We start from the raw sequence: 12,850 nt of genomic DNA, 5'->3' as shown, positions 1-12,850 counted from the left end.
CACAATACTGATTTTCAGTCAATATGATGGGATATACAAATCTTAAAAATACGGGATTTATTATCTTAGTGTGAATAGATACGATATTACAAAGAAAGTTATTATCAACAGAAATCCAGAAAGATTTTATCCACCTTGCGTTTCACAGAAATAACCAGAGAGTAATACCTATTTGTTCAAGTTGGTCAAAATCACTCCATGAGTATTTCTTAAAAATATAAGCAATTTAAGAGGTCAAATACATATTTTGAACTGACAATCTTCTTACAGTAATAACTTACTACCCAATTATATGTGTATCTTTTTAACTAATATATACTAAGCGCTGAAAATTATCTCTTTTATCTAACTTAATGTTGTAAATGCTTTGATTATGATGATGTTATTAACAAATAAAATGTACAGAAGGGTGGTTCCACTGAAATGACAGGACAGAACACTGATAAATTAAAAGCATTGCAACACAGCTCTTTTCAGCCTCATCCTGTTCAAATTGGCAAGCAACATTGCAACAGCACACACACACACACACACACACACACACACACTTAAACACACATGTGTGCACATGTACACATATATACACATGCCAAATTTAGGGGTTTTTGTACAAAAAATTTCAAATAAAATATTAGTGATTAGGACAAATGATAATTTGCCTTATTACAAAATAATACATATTCCAGTCACCAGGGTTGTTACATTTTACCTGCCCCTCCACATGTGACCACTTATTTTATTTTAGGTAATTAACTAATTCATTCCTTCATTAGTTAAATACTAATACTAGAGCTTGAACTCAGGGTCTAGCTCTGTCCCAGAATTTGTGATTTTTTGTTTTAGTTTTCTCAAGGCTAGCATTTTATTGCTTATAACACAGCTTCATTTCTAGCTTTTGCTGGTTACTTTCAAACCAGAATCTAATGGACTATTTTTCTTGGTCTGGTTTCAAACCACAAACATCAGATTTCGTCTATCTGATTAGCTAGGAATAAAGACATGAGACACTAGTGTGGCTCCTACTTTTTCTTATACTTATCTATTGCACATACTTAGGTAGCAATTTAATACTGAGAGTATAGAAGCAAGATTTACAGTGAGTATATTGTTCTGTCAGAAATTTAAGTTAGTAATGTAAATTTCTTCTTAAGACCATACACAAAAAATACTTAAGAAGAAATCTGATGATGTGTGTGTGTGTGTGTGTGTGTGTGTGTGTGTGTGTGTGTGTGTGTGTGTATGTGAGCTGCAATATGTTTCCCATATAAGCACTGTGCAGGGGTGTCCAGCCATTCAGATTTATTGCATGAATATCTGCCTTGAGCTACTAACTCATGGACAATGTCTAAGTGTCCACTCTAGGCTTCCCGATGAAGAGGGCTATACTCATCCTCATCCCTAGTATTCATATGAGTGGCCTTTTTGGAAAGTAGTGTCCACAGTGTAGTAAGCTACAAGGAAATCACTCTACCACTTAGCCAACTTCCCAGCCCAAGGATTAAGATTCTTGCCTGTAATTTGGTCAAAGCTATGTCTCTTTATGTAGGCGACTAAAAATGTATGTACTAATTTCAAGTAAATACATAAATTCTATTTCCATCTCTTTTAACAAATAAAAAATAAATTTGTTTGCTCTGTATATAGATCAGAAACATTGATTTTGTGGTTAGCTAGGTCATTGCACATCTGTATCTCTCTTCTTCTCTCTCTTTCATGATTTTCATAGACAATATGGTTGCTCCATAATTGTCCTAATTTATTTTGCTTTTATATATTTGGTTGCATCATTTCACTTTCTGCTCTACCATTTCCCAAATCAGCACCACATAAACAGAACCACAGAAGTGATTCTGTGGCTCAAGTGGTAGAGCGCTTGCCTTGATTTGAAGAACTCAAGGACGGTGCCGAAGCCCAGAGTTCAGGCTCCACAACTAATTTAAAAAAAAGAATCTAAATCCTTGATAATTCTAGGAACAAATATGACTGAAATCAGTTGAATCACACTTTTCCTGCACAATGAAAGAAAAGGTCCAGGATAGGAAAGCAGCTAGAGAAGGCAGACAGATTGTATCTATGAAAAAACTTTGTGGAAAATGGTATCGAGGATCATTTACTGGTGATCCACTTGCACTGGAAGCATAATGCTGAACTCTTGCTTGCTGATTCTGAAATATTGCTTTGATCATTATATTCTCCAAGAAGAAAAATGAAATTTAATTGATATCAAAGGAATACTAATACATTTTGACTTCTCATTAAGCATCTTCAATCATCAAAATTACTTGAAGACAATAGATAGGATTACTTTTTTAGATGAAAACAAGTGTCTTTAAAAAAACAAGGAATTTAAATAGTCATGCAAAGGACTTCTATTTTACTACTGTATTATACATTTTTTTCTAATGTTGGGTACCAATAAATAATGCATCTATTAGAATGCTCTTAAAGTTCATATATTGTATAGTAAGTTCTCTTAAACTATATCATGGTATTTCCCAAATATTTTACGTAGAAGGCATTGTTTCCTATTTTCTCCTTCCTAGAATAAGCTGCACATGAAGACACCACTGGTCCTCATTTTCAGTCTATGCATTTGAATACGGAGGAAAATCTTTCCTCTGCTCTCTATCAATTCACTACTCTCCAGTTAGAATAATTTAGTATAGTAAAAATGGAAAAAGAGAAAATAAATCATGGTGAAAAAACATATGCAGAAAATTAACTGGATTTTTCTGACCATTTCAACAAACGTGAACTATTGGGGAAATACATGGGCATCTTATTCCCACTGGTACTCAAAGTCTCTGGTTAGGCAATTCTGATGAAGACAAGGAACGAGGTGAAAACGTGAGGAATGGTATCAATTGCAATAAAATAACGGAGAAGAATCCATGCACATTTCTTCTTTGGTATGCCGAAATTAATCGCCTTACTACAGTGCCGAGACTACTTTCCAAAAAGTGCACTCATATGTATACTAGGGATGAGGGAAGCCAAGAGTGGACATTTAGACATTGTCCATGAGTTGGTAGCTCAAGGCAGATATTCATGCAATAACTCTGAATGGCTTGGCACCCCTGCACAGTGCTTATATGTGGAATAACACCAGAATGGATTCGTTCTTACTTCATCATGATGCAGATACCAATCCCCAAACTAAAGGCCTCTTGACAACCTTGCATATTGCTGCTGGGAATAGAAATAGCGAAGATATGCTGTATCTCCTTCTGTTGAACCATTATATCAAACCAGGTCTGAAGAACAACTTGGAATAAACTGCATTTGATATTGCCAAAAGGATAAGTATGTATCACTACCTCTTTGAAGTTGTGGATGGCTGTACATATTGTTCTCCTATGTAGAAATGGTTTGGTTAAGTTTCTTAAATTTCAAAAGTGCCAGTCCATACTTTGTGTTCCTATAAAATATTTTCATATACAAAGCAACAGCAATATCTTAATTTAAAAATTCATGGATTCCATAGTATTCTTCCACGTGAATTGCCTGACTTTGATGTCAACATGTATTCAAGAGTTGTTTGTATGCATCTATAATGATTTCTGCAGAGCTTGTGATTTTTTTAATTTTAACTTATCGGTTGAAATGAATAGTATAGAAACTAAACATATTCCTGGTGCTTGTCTACAAAAAGTATCTATGTTTGTATAAACTCCATAATCTATTTCATTGTCTTCTAGATATAATACTTTGAAGTCTACATTGTTATATAATATATACCTTCATTAATAAATGTGTCCTTTCAGATTACATTCCATATAGAAAAAGTTTAAGATTCCTTTTTCCTAGGTCCTTATATTATTTTATTTCTTTTTTCTTTTCTTTCTTTTTTTATTTTTTTAACAATTACAATTTTTTTAATTGTGAAAATACCATACAAAAGAGTTACAATTACATGGGCAATATAATGAGTACATTTCTTATCAAGAATTGTTGCCTCCTCCTTTGTTTCCCCTTCCCATCCCTTCCCATCTTTCACCCCCAACCCCTCACCTCCGCCTATTCTCCCCCTACCCACTACCCCCTCCTCCCCTCCACCAGGCCAAAATTGTAAAGTTCATTTTTCAACAAAATAACTTGTACATATCGTTGTTGCAAGGGTCCACCTGTATCCCTATTTAAATGATTTGTTTTTTCCCTTCCCCTTCACAAATTATCCCAACATCTAATACACTGAAAGCAGGGGTTAGATCGTGGGGTAGGGACATACAAAGAAACAAACAAATAATTTTATGAATGTGATAGAAACAACCACATGAAAGAAAAAACATTTTTATATACCTTCCCATCCCTTCCCATCCTTCCTCCTCCGCCCCACCCAATCTTCGCCGCCACCCCCGCCCCCCTCTGCACCAAAGTTGTAAAGTTCATTTTCGACATAACAACTAGTACTTCTCATTGTTGAAACGGGTCCATCTGTATCCTTATTTAAACGACTTTTTTTCCCCTTCCCCTCCTCAAATTATAACGACATCAAATACAGTGAAAGCAGGGGTTATACTGTGGGGGAGGGACATATAAAGCAACAAACAAATAATCTCATAAATGCGTTAGAAACAATCGCAAGAAAGAAAAAAAACATTTGAATACATATATTAGGGTTCATTTCCCGAACATCACCTTATCTGACCTTTTCTGCTTGACTCAGACATATACTAGATATTGCAAATAAGCGAAACCATGGGACCTATGTTTCTTTGGGCTTGGCTTACTTCATTTAATATAATTTTTTCCAAGTGTTTCCATTTCCTAACAAATGGGGCAATGTCATTCTTTCTGATGGAGGCATAGAATTCCATTGTATATATATATATACCACATTTTCTTAATCCATTCATCTACTGAGGAGCATCTGGGTTGGTTCCATAAGTTAGTTATAATAAATAATGCTGCAATAAACATAGTTGGGCTGGTAGATTTAGTGTGGTCTTGTTTGTAAACATTTGGGTAAATGCCCAAAAGTGGGATTGCTGGGTCATAGGGGAGCTCTATGTGGAGTCTTTTGAGGAACCTCCATACTGCTTTCTAACGGGTTTGAACAAGTTTACACTCCCACCAACATCCCCTCCAGCATCTGTTGTTTTTAGAGTTCTTGATTTTTGCCATTCTAATTGGAGTGAGGTGGTATCTGAATGTTGTTTTGATTTTCATTTCTTTTATTGCTAGGGATGTTGAGCATTTCTTCATGTGTCTGTTGGGAATCCTTCTTTCTTCTTCAGAGAAGTTTCTGTTTAAGTCTTTAGCCCACTTATTTATTGGGCAGTTGTTTCTTTGAGGATTTGTTGTTGGGGGGTTGAGTTTTTGAGTTCCAAGTATATTTTAGATATGAGACCCTTTTCCCTTGTATGGCTAGTGAAGATCTTCTCCCAATCTGTGGGCTTTCTATTGATCTTGCTAGCTATGTCCTTTGCCATGCAGAAGCTCTGCAACTTCATGCAATCCCATTTGTCCAAACTTTCTTTGATTGTTGTGTTTCTGGGTCTCTATTAAGAAAATTTCAGACTGCACCAAGGAGACCTAGGTTTTCTCCTATTCCATACTGTAATGTTTTCAGAGTGTCTGCTTTGACTCTGAGGTCTTTGATCCATTTGGAGTTGCTTCTGGTGCAGAGTGACATATAAGGATCTAGCTTTAGTTTTCTAAATTTAGTTAACCAATTTTGCTAGCACCATTTACTGAAAAGGCTGTCTTTCTTCCATACTATTGTTTTAGCTCCCTTATTGAAGTTTAGATGGCTATAGGTCTGTAGGTTCATTTCTGGGTTTTCAATTCTATTCCATTGGTCCAGAGATCTGTTCTTGTGTCAGTACCATGCTGTTTTGATTACTATGGCTTTATAGTAGAGTTTGAAATTTGGTATTTGTATTCCTCCAGCAGTTTTCTTTCAATTGAGGGGTGTTTGTGCTATTCGGGTCTTTTATTATTCCATATGAATTTTTGAATTGCCTCTTCTATTTTCTTGAAGACTGAGTTTGGAATTTTGATAGGTATTGCATTGAATTTATAGATAGCCTTGGGAAGTATTGCCATTTTCACGATGTTGATTTTTCCAATCTAGGAGCATGGGAGTTTGTGTCATTTTCTATGTTCTGTTTTGATATCCTTTGTCAAGTTTTTACAGTTTTGATCATAAAGGTCCTTCACTTTTTGGTTAAGTCAATTCCAAGGTATTTTATTTTTTGTGGGGCTATTACAAATGGAGTTGCTTTCCTAATTTCACCAACACTTTACTTATTGTTGCCATACAGAAAAACCATTGATTTTTGGGGGTTAATTTTATACCCCGCTACTTTGCCAAAGTTTTGAATCAACTTGAGTAATTTGGGAGTGGAGTCTATGGGATTCGTTAAATACAAGATCATGTCATCTGCAAAGAGGGAGAGTTTTATTTCTTTTTTCCCTATTTGGATCACCTTTATGTTTGCATCCTGTCTTATTGCTGTAGATAGGGATTCTAATACAAGATTGAGAGAATTGGCGATAGTCGACATCCTTGTCTTGTTCCTGAGTTAAGAGGAAATGACTTTAGTTTTTCACCATTAAGTATAATGCTGGCTGTATGTTTGTCATATATAACCTTTATTCTATTGAGGAATGTTCCATGGATTCCTAATTTTTCCAGAACCTTCATTATAAAGGGGTGATGGATCTTGTCAAATGCTTTTTCTGCATATATTGAGATAACCATGTGGTTCTTATGCTTGCTTCTCTTGATGTGAGGAATTATATTAATTGATTTGCATCCCTGAAATGAATCCTGTTTGATCATGTTGAATGATTTTCTGGATGCATTGTTGAAGACGATTGGCCATAATTTTGTTGAGAAGTTTTGCATCAATGTTCATCAAAAAAAAAATGGGTCTATAGTTCTCTTTCTTTGATGAGTCCCTGCCTGGTTTTGGGATGAGGGGGATGATGGCTTCATAGAATGTGTTCGGTAGTGAACTTTCTCTTTCAATTTCATTGAAGAGTTGGAGTAGTATTGGTGTGAGCTCTGCGTTTAAAGGCCTTGTAGAATTCTGCTGTAAACCATCTGGACCTGGACTTTTCTTAGGTGAGAGGTCTCTTATTGCTGTTTCTATTTCAATGCTTGATAAGCTCCAGTTAAGATGGTTTAACTCATCTTGGTTTAGTATTGGCACGTCAATATTTGCTAGGAAAAAGTCCATTTCTGCCAAGTTCTCAAACTTATTAGCATAAAGTTTTGCGAATTATTCCGTTATAATATTCTGAATCTTGGTTGTTTCTGTGGTGATGTTTCCATTCTCATCTCTGAGTTTATTTATTTGGGTGTGTTCTCTTCTTTTTGTGATAAGATTTGCTAAGGGTCTGTCAATTTTGTTAATTTTTTCCAAGAACCAATTCTTTGTTTTGTTGATTCTTTCTATAGTTTTATTGGATTCTAATTCATTTAATTCTGATTTAATTTTAATTAAAATGAATTAATTAAAATAATTATTTCTTTCCATCTATTATATTGGGGTATATCTTGCTGCTCTTTATCAAGGAGGTTCAGATGTCTCATTAAATTGTTGGTTTCAGATCTCTCCAATTTGTTGATATAGGATCTCAGAGCTATAAACTTGCCTCTGAGTACTGCTTTTGCTTGTCCCAGAGGAGCTGGTTATTTGTGTGCTCATTTTTGTTGAATTGCATGAACATTTGAATTTCCTTTCTAATCTCTTCCATGACCCACTCATGATTCAGCAGTGTGTTGTTCAGGCTCCATGTGTTACAGGAGTTTATTTGGTGGCTTTTGGTGTTGAGTTCTAATTTTATTCCCTTGTGGTCAGAGAGAATGCAAGGTATAACTTCAATGTTTCTCAATTTTGACAAGTTTGCATTGTGGCATAAATGTGGTCTACTTTAGAAAATGTTCCATGTGCTTCTGAGAAAAACTTGTATTGTGATGCTGCTGAGTGAAATATTCCGTAGATGTCTGTTAAATCTACTTGATCTATACAGTTGTTTACATCTGCGTTTCTCTATTGGGTTTTTTCCGAGTTGATCTATTTAGAGGGGAGAGTGGTGTATTAAAATCCCCAACAATTAATGTCTTTGGATCTCTGTGGGATTTGAGGGAAAGGAATGTTTCTTGTATAAATTTTGGTGCTCCGTTGTTTGGCGAATAGATATTTAAAATTGTAATATCCTCCTGAAGGAGAAATCCCTTAATTATTATGTAGCGACCTTCTTTATCTCTTCTCACGAATTTTAATTTGAAGACTATTTTATCTGATATTAGGATTGCAACTCCCGACTGTTTATGGGGGCCGTTTGCTTGGTAGATTTTGTTCCAGCTTTTAACACTTAAAATGTGTTTGTATTTACTGGCAAGATGTGACTCCTGAAGACATCAGATAGAAGGATCTTGTTTTTAATCCTACTGTACAGTCCATGTCGCTTAATTGGATAATTATGTATGTTAATGTTGAGAGATAGGACTGAGAGGAATTTGGGAGCTCCTGTCATGTTATCTACCTTCTTGGGGGCTACAAAAACTGGGTTCTTCCTATGTTCTTGGATTCTCAGTTTGGGTGCATTTTATTGGCCTTTATTGTGGTCTTGTTGGGTTTCTATGTGTAGGACGTCTTTAAGAATCTTTTGTAGGGCTGGTTTGGTGGAGATGTATTGTTTCAATTTTTCTTTGCTATGGAAGGTTTTTATTTGGCCTTCAGTTATGAAGGAGAGTTTAGCTGGGTACAGTATTCTTGGTTGATTGCTGTTTGTTTTTAAGGCATGGCATAAATCATTCCAGGATCTTCTTGCTTTGATTATCTCTGCTGAGAAATCTGAGGTGATTTTAATTGGTTTGCTTTTTTAGGTGATTAATCTTTTCTCCTTCAAATGTTTAAGGATCTTTTCCTTGGTCTGAATTCATCCTGTGTGGATTATAATGTGACGGTGGGATGTCCTGTTCCTGTCTGGTCTATTTGGAGTTCTAAAAGCTTCTTGTATCTGAATAGGCCTATCTTTTTCCATGTTTGGGAAGTTCTCTGCTAGGATTCTGTTAAACCAATTTCCTAGACGATTTACTTCTTCTGTTTCTAGGTGCTCCTCTACACCCATTATCCTTAGATTAGGCCTTCTGATGCTGTCTTCCAACTGTTGGATAGATCTGTCATATTTCATAGACTTGACTTGGATGGTTGTATGTTCTTTCTCTATAATATTTAGGCTGTCTTCAATCCCCGAGTTTCGATCTTCTACATGGTCTAACCTGCTGTCAAGAGTTTCCACTTTTTTAAAATTTCTTTTCCTTCTAATTGGACAGCTTTGATGGCTTCAAATGCTTTATTGAAGCTTTGTTTTAGATCTTGTATAGACTTCTTTACTTCCTTAATTTGGTGTTCAGTGTTTATTCTCAAGTAAATTAGTTGTTTGGTTATGGTTTGCTTAGATTCCCATTTCTTCTGTTGGGTTCCATTCAGCATTCTCTTTGTGGTCTCCCTTAATTACTTCAGCTGTTTGTTACTAGATTCCATGAATACCTTTAGTGATCATTGTGTATCCTCATCCTGCTCTCTCAATTCCTGTATTACTCTTCGCTTAGCTTCCTCACGTTCACGCCATTCCTGTAGTTCTCTTTGAGTGTTCTCAACCTGCTCATGCCATTCCTGCCTTTCTCTTTGAGTATTCTCAAGCTGTTCACGCAAATCCTGTATCAGTTTTTGAGTAGCTTCCTCACGCTCAGGATATTCCTTTATAAACCTTTGGTTTGCCTCCTCTCTCTCCCTATCATGCTCATACACAGTCCTTTGTAGGTTTTCAATCTTTTCCTGTATTGACCTTTTGTTTGCCTCCATTGATCTTTTGTTTGCTTCCTTCTCTCCCTATCATGCTCATACAGATTCCTTTGTATGTTTTCAATCTTTTCATTTATTATGTTTGCCAGCAGTGTTTGTAGAGCTATTTGGGAACTCTCCTCTGGATTATTCATTATCTGTTCTGTCCCCTGATTATTATGAGTGGGAGTTGAGATACCCGGACTTGACATTTTTCTTTTGTTTTTCCTGCTTACTCTGCCTATTTGGGATGAAAATAACACCAGTTTTTTGCTTGAACACTATCTTAAGGCAAGCATCAACCAAAGTCTATATTTGCCCAGTCAATAGTCTGCAGATACAATATAGTTCAATAGAACATCTATTCAACGTCAAACAACTATATATTAATGGGCTACAAACTGCAAATCCGAATTTGGCAAACCAGAAATTATTAGGTTGAGGGAGAGATGTGGGTAAAAAATAGGAATAGAGAGATGTGGGAAGGCACAGGGAGATTTAACTTAACTAAGTCTTAATCTCAAAGCAGGAAATAGGTTGGATAGGATGAAAGTAGAGAGAGAAAAAAGAAAAGAGAAAGGGGGAAAAAGAGACCAGAAAAAATAGAAAAGTAAAAATTAAAAATATTATGCAGAATCGAAAACAAAATATTCAGAGAAGAACGTGCATATAATGCAGAAGGGGAGGGATATAAAGGAGATGTGAAAAACTTAAAAATAAAAATACTTAAAATATTACATAGGTATAAATAGGTAGTAATGCTATTAAGGAATTTAAGTCTAAGAGGTTTTGAACTGAGTAATAAATTTGTGGATTAAGTGTGTACACATGGAGGATAAGGTCTAATAATCGACTATGTGTATATCTGAGAATGTGCAGAAAAACAATTAAGTCACATAAAAAAGAACAAAAGAGAAGTAAAGGTGAAAAGAATAAGAAAGAAAGAATAAAGATCAGAAGTTCAATAGAGCAAAATAAAAAAACAAAAAAAAATTAAGAAAAAAAGAATAACGCACACACACATATACCACTGAAATAAAAATTATAAGAGGGGAAAATAGTTACTAGGAAACTTTTTTTTCAAAAAAGGTAAAAATTAAAAGAAAAACGTTTTAGAAAAAAAATTTTTTAATAAAATGTACAAAAAAAAATAGTTCTTTAATTTTTTTGGGAGTGTTGGGAAAAATCCTGTATCTCCCTTGTGTCTGTAACCAGCCTCTTGTTGGAGTCTCTGGTCTGCTTGTGGTGTTAGATTTTCCTATGGCTTGGTTGGTTTCTTAAGTCAGTTTGTTTGAACAGGCAGGAAAATGTTCTACTTTACCCAGGATTTTGTGATCCTCCACTCAGGTTAGTTCAATGGGAAGGAGATCTGCTTTGATTAACACAAAAGAGGGAGATGGCTTTTTCTTCAAGTTTGGAGATGCTGTGATGAGGCTAGGTTCTGGGTAGAGTTGAGGCCTTTCAGCAAACAGTAGCTTTTCCCAGGAGGTAGCTTGTGAGAAACTCAGAGAGCCCAGCCTGGAGCCACTCTCCAGGTTTATGTTTACTGAATTTCAATTGATTGTCAAGGCTGCTAAAGGGAGGGGCAGACTCTGGCTCTGATTACCCAGTGAAGAAAGCCACTCTTGGGGCTTGCACCTGAGCTGGGTGATTTTTCCCTGGGTGGAGCTCTCTGGCAGGTCAGTTTAGGTTCTTGTGACCTGCTAAATGACTCTAGTTTTCTTCCAAGGCCTTAGTTGGAGCTAGCAGCTCCAACGAGCTTTGTCAGTACCCAAGATGGAGATGTCCGGTAGTTGGGGGTGAGGGGTGGCCTTCTCTCCTCTGCTCTCTGAGAAGGAGTGAGGACATTTGGCTTCTACTCCCGCCGAGTCTTGGTTCCTGGGTGGTCTCTGGTCTGCGAACTGCAAGATGAAGATGTCTGCTCCTTGTCAGTTCTTGCTGGTGTTGAGTAGAATCTGCTTGTCCACCGTGTCTGGCTCCTTTGTCCTGCATTCTCTGTGTTACAGGATGGCGGCTATGGCCAACGCTGCTACCGAGGCTGCTGGCAAGTGCTCAGATCTGTCTCCTTGCCTGGATTTTCCCTCTCTGTCCTAACTCTGTGTATAGTGATGGCACACTTGGTGTGATTCTCTGGCTTAGGACTGTTCACTGGAACTCTAAAACTGCTTTCTATGCGAGAGCTTGTTTAGCCTACAGCTTCTCCTCCACCATCTTCCGGGAACCCCCTATGACCATGGTTTAAATTTTATTTCTTTGGGATAAAATGAAAATGTTATCTAATTTCAAGTTTTATAAAGTTTATGCTATGTAAGGGCCTTTCTAAGGTGAAGATTTAATATACTGATGTCAAACTAACCTTTAATTCTATGAATTACATGTATTGTTACACTTGTATTTTTGTAATCAACTTTTTAATAACTGTTTTTCATTTCTTGCATTTGAAGAATGAAAAATATGGAATACTTCACAAATTTTCATACCATCCTTGTGCAAGTACCATTTTAATCTCTGTATTGTTGTAATTTGGGTAGACCTGCTGCTGAAGCATGTAGTATCCTCTAAATTTAAGTACGTAATGATACAATATTTATACAGGCATATATCCATGGTTGCCTATTTGTAACAAGGAACCCTTATTGTTCCTAAAAATGCTATTGATCTTATTTCTCTAAAATTCTGTGCATAGTGGAAAAAACTTTTATTGTATGGTCGATTGTTCACATTTGCAATTTTTTGTCAATAACTATTTTGTCATTTTCATTTTAAATTTGATCATACTTTGAAACCTTTACAGCTAAGTCCAAAGGTGATGGCTTTTCAAGTACTTATTTATCAACTGAGTTAGCTTTGTGGAGCTAATGGATTCAAAGTAAGCCTTTCTTAAGAGCTATTTCTAAACTTCTGCAGCTTAAAATCTCCTAAATGAGGTCTCAGTGGCACAAATGTCTTCCTGACCCTTTATCCTTCTTCCATGTAGGAACAGATCAACCAGAATATCTTAAACTGACAGCATAGATTCTTACTGGAACAAAACTAATCTTAGTTAC

The 12,850-nt window shown here is 36.1% G+C and overlaps 1 pseudogene; it reads right to left on the bottom strand.

Moving 5' to 3' along the window:
* Window positions 1–12,251: 12,251 nt before the first annotated feature.
* On the bottom strand, window positions 12,252–12,351 carry LOC122127459 (annotated as a pseudogene).
* Window positions 12,352–12,850: the final 499 nt, after the last annotated feature.

Source organism: Dipodomys spectabilis, unplaced genomic scaffold (assembly GCF_019054845.1).
Source record: "Dipodomys spectabilis isolate Male_0828 unplaced genomic scaffold, ASM1905484v1 ptg000301l, whole genome shotgun sequence".
NCBI classification, from domain to species: domain Eukaryota; kingdom Metazoa; phylum Chordata; class Mammalia; order Rodentia; family Heteromyidae; genus Dipodomys; species Dipodomys spectabilis.
Note: the sequence above shows the minus strand (reverse complement) of the source record. Positions and strands in the feature narration are given on the sequence as shown.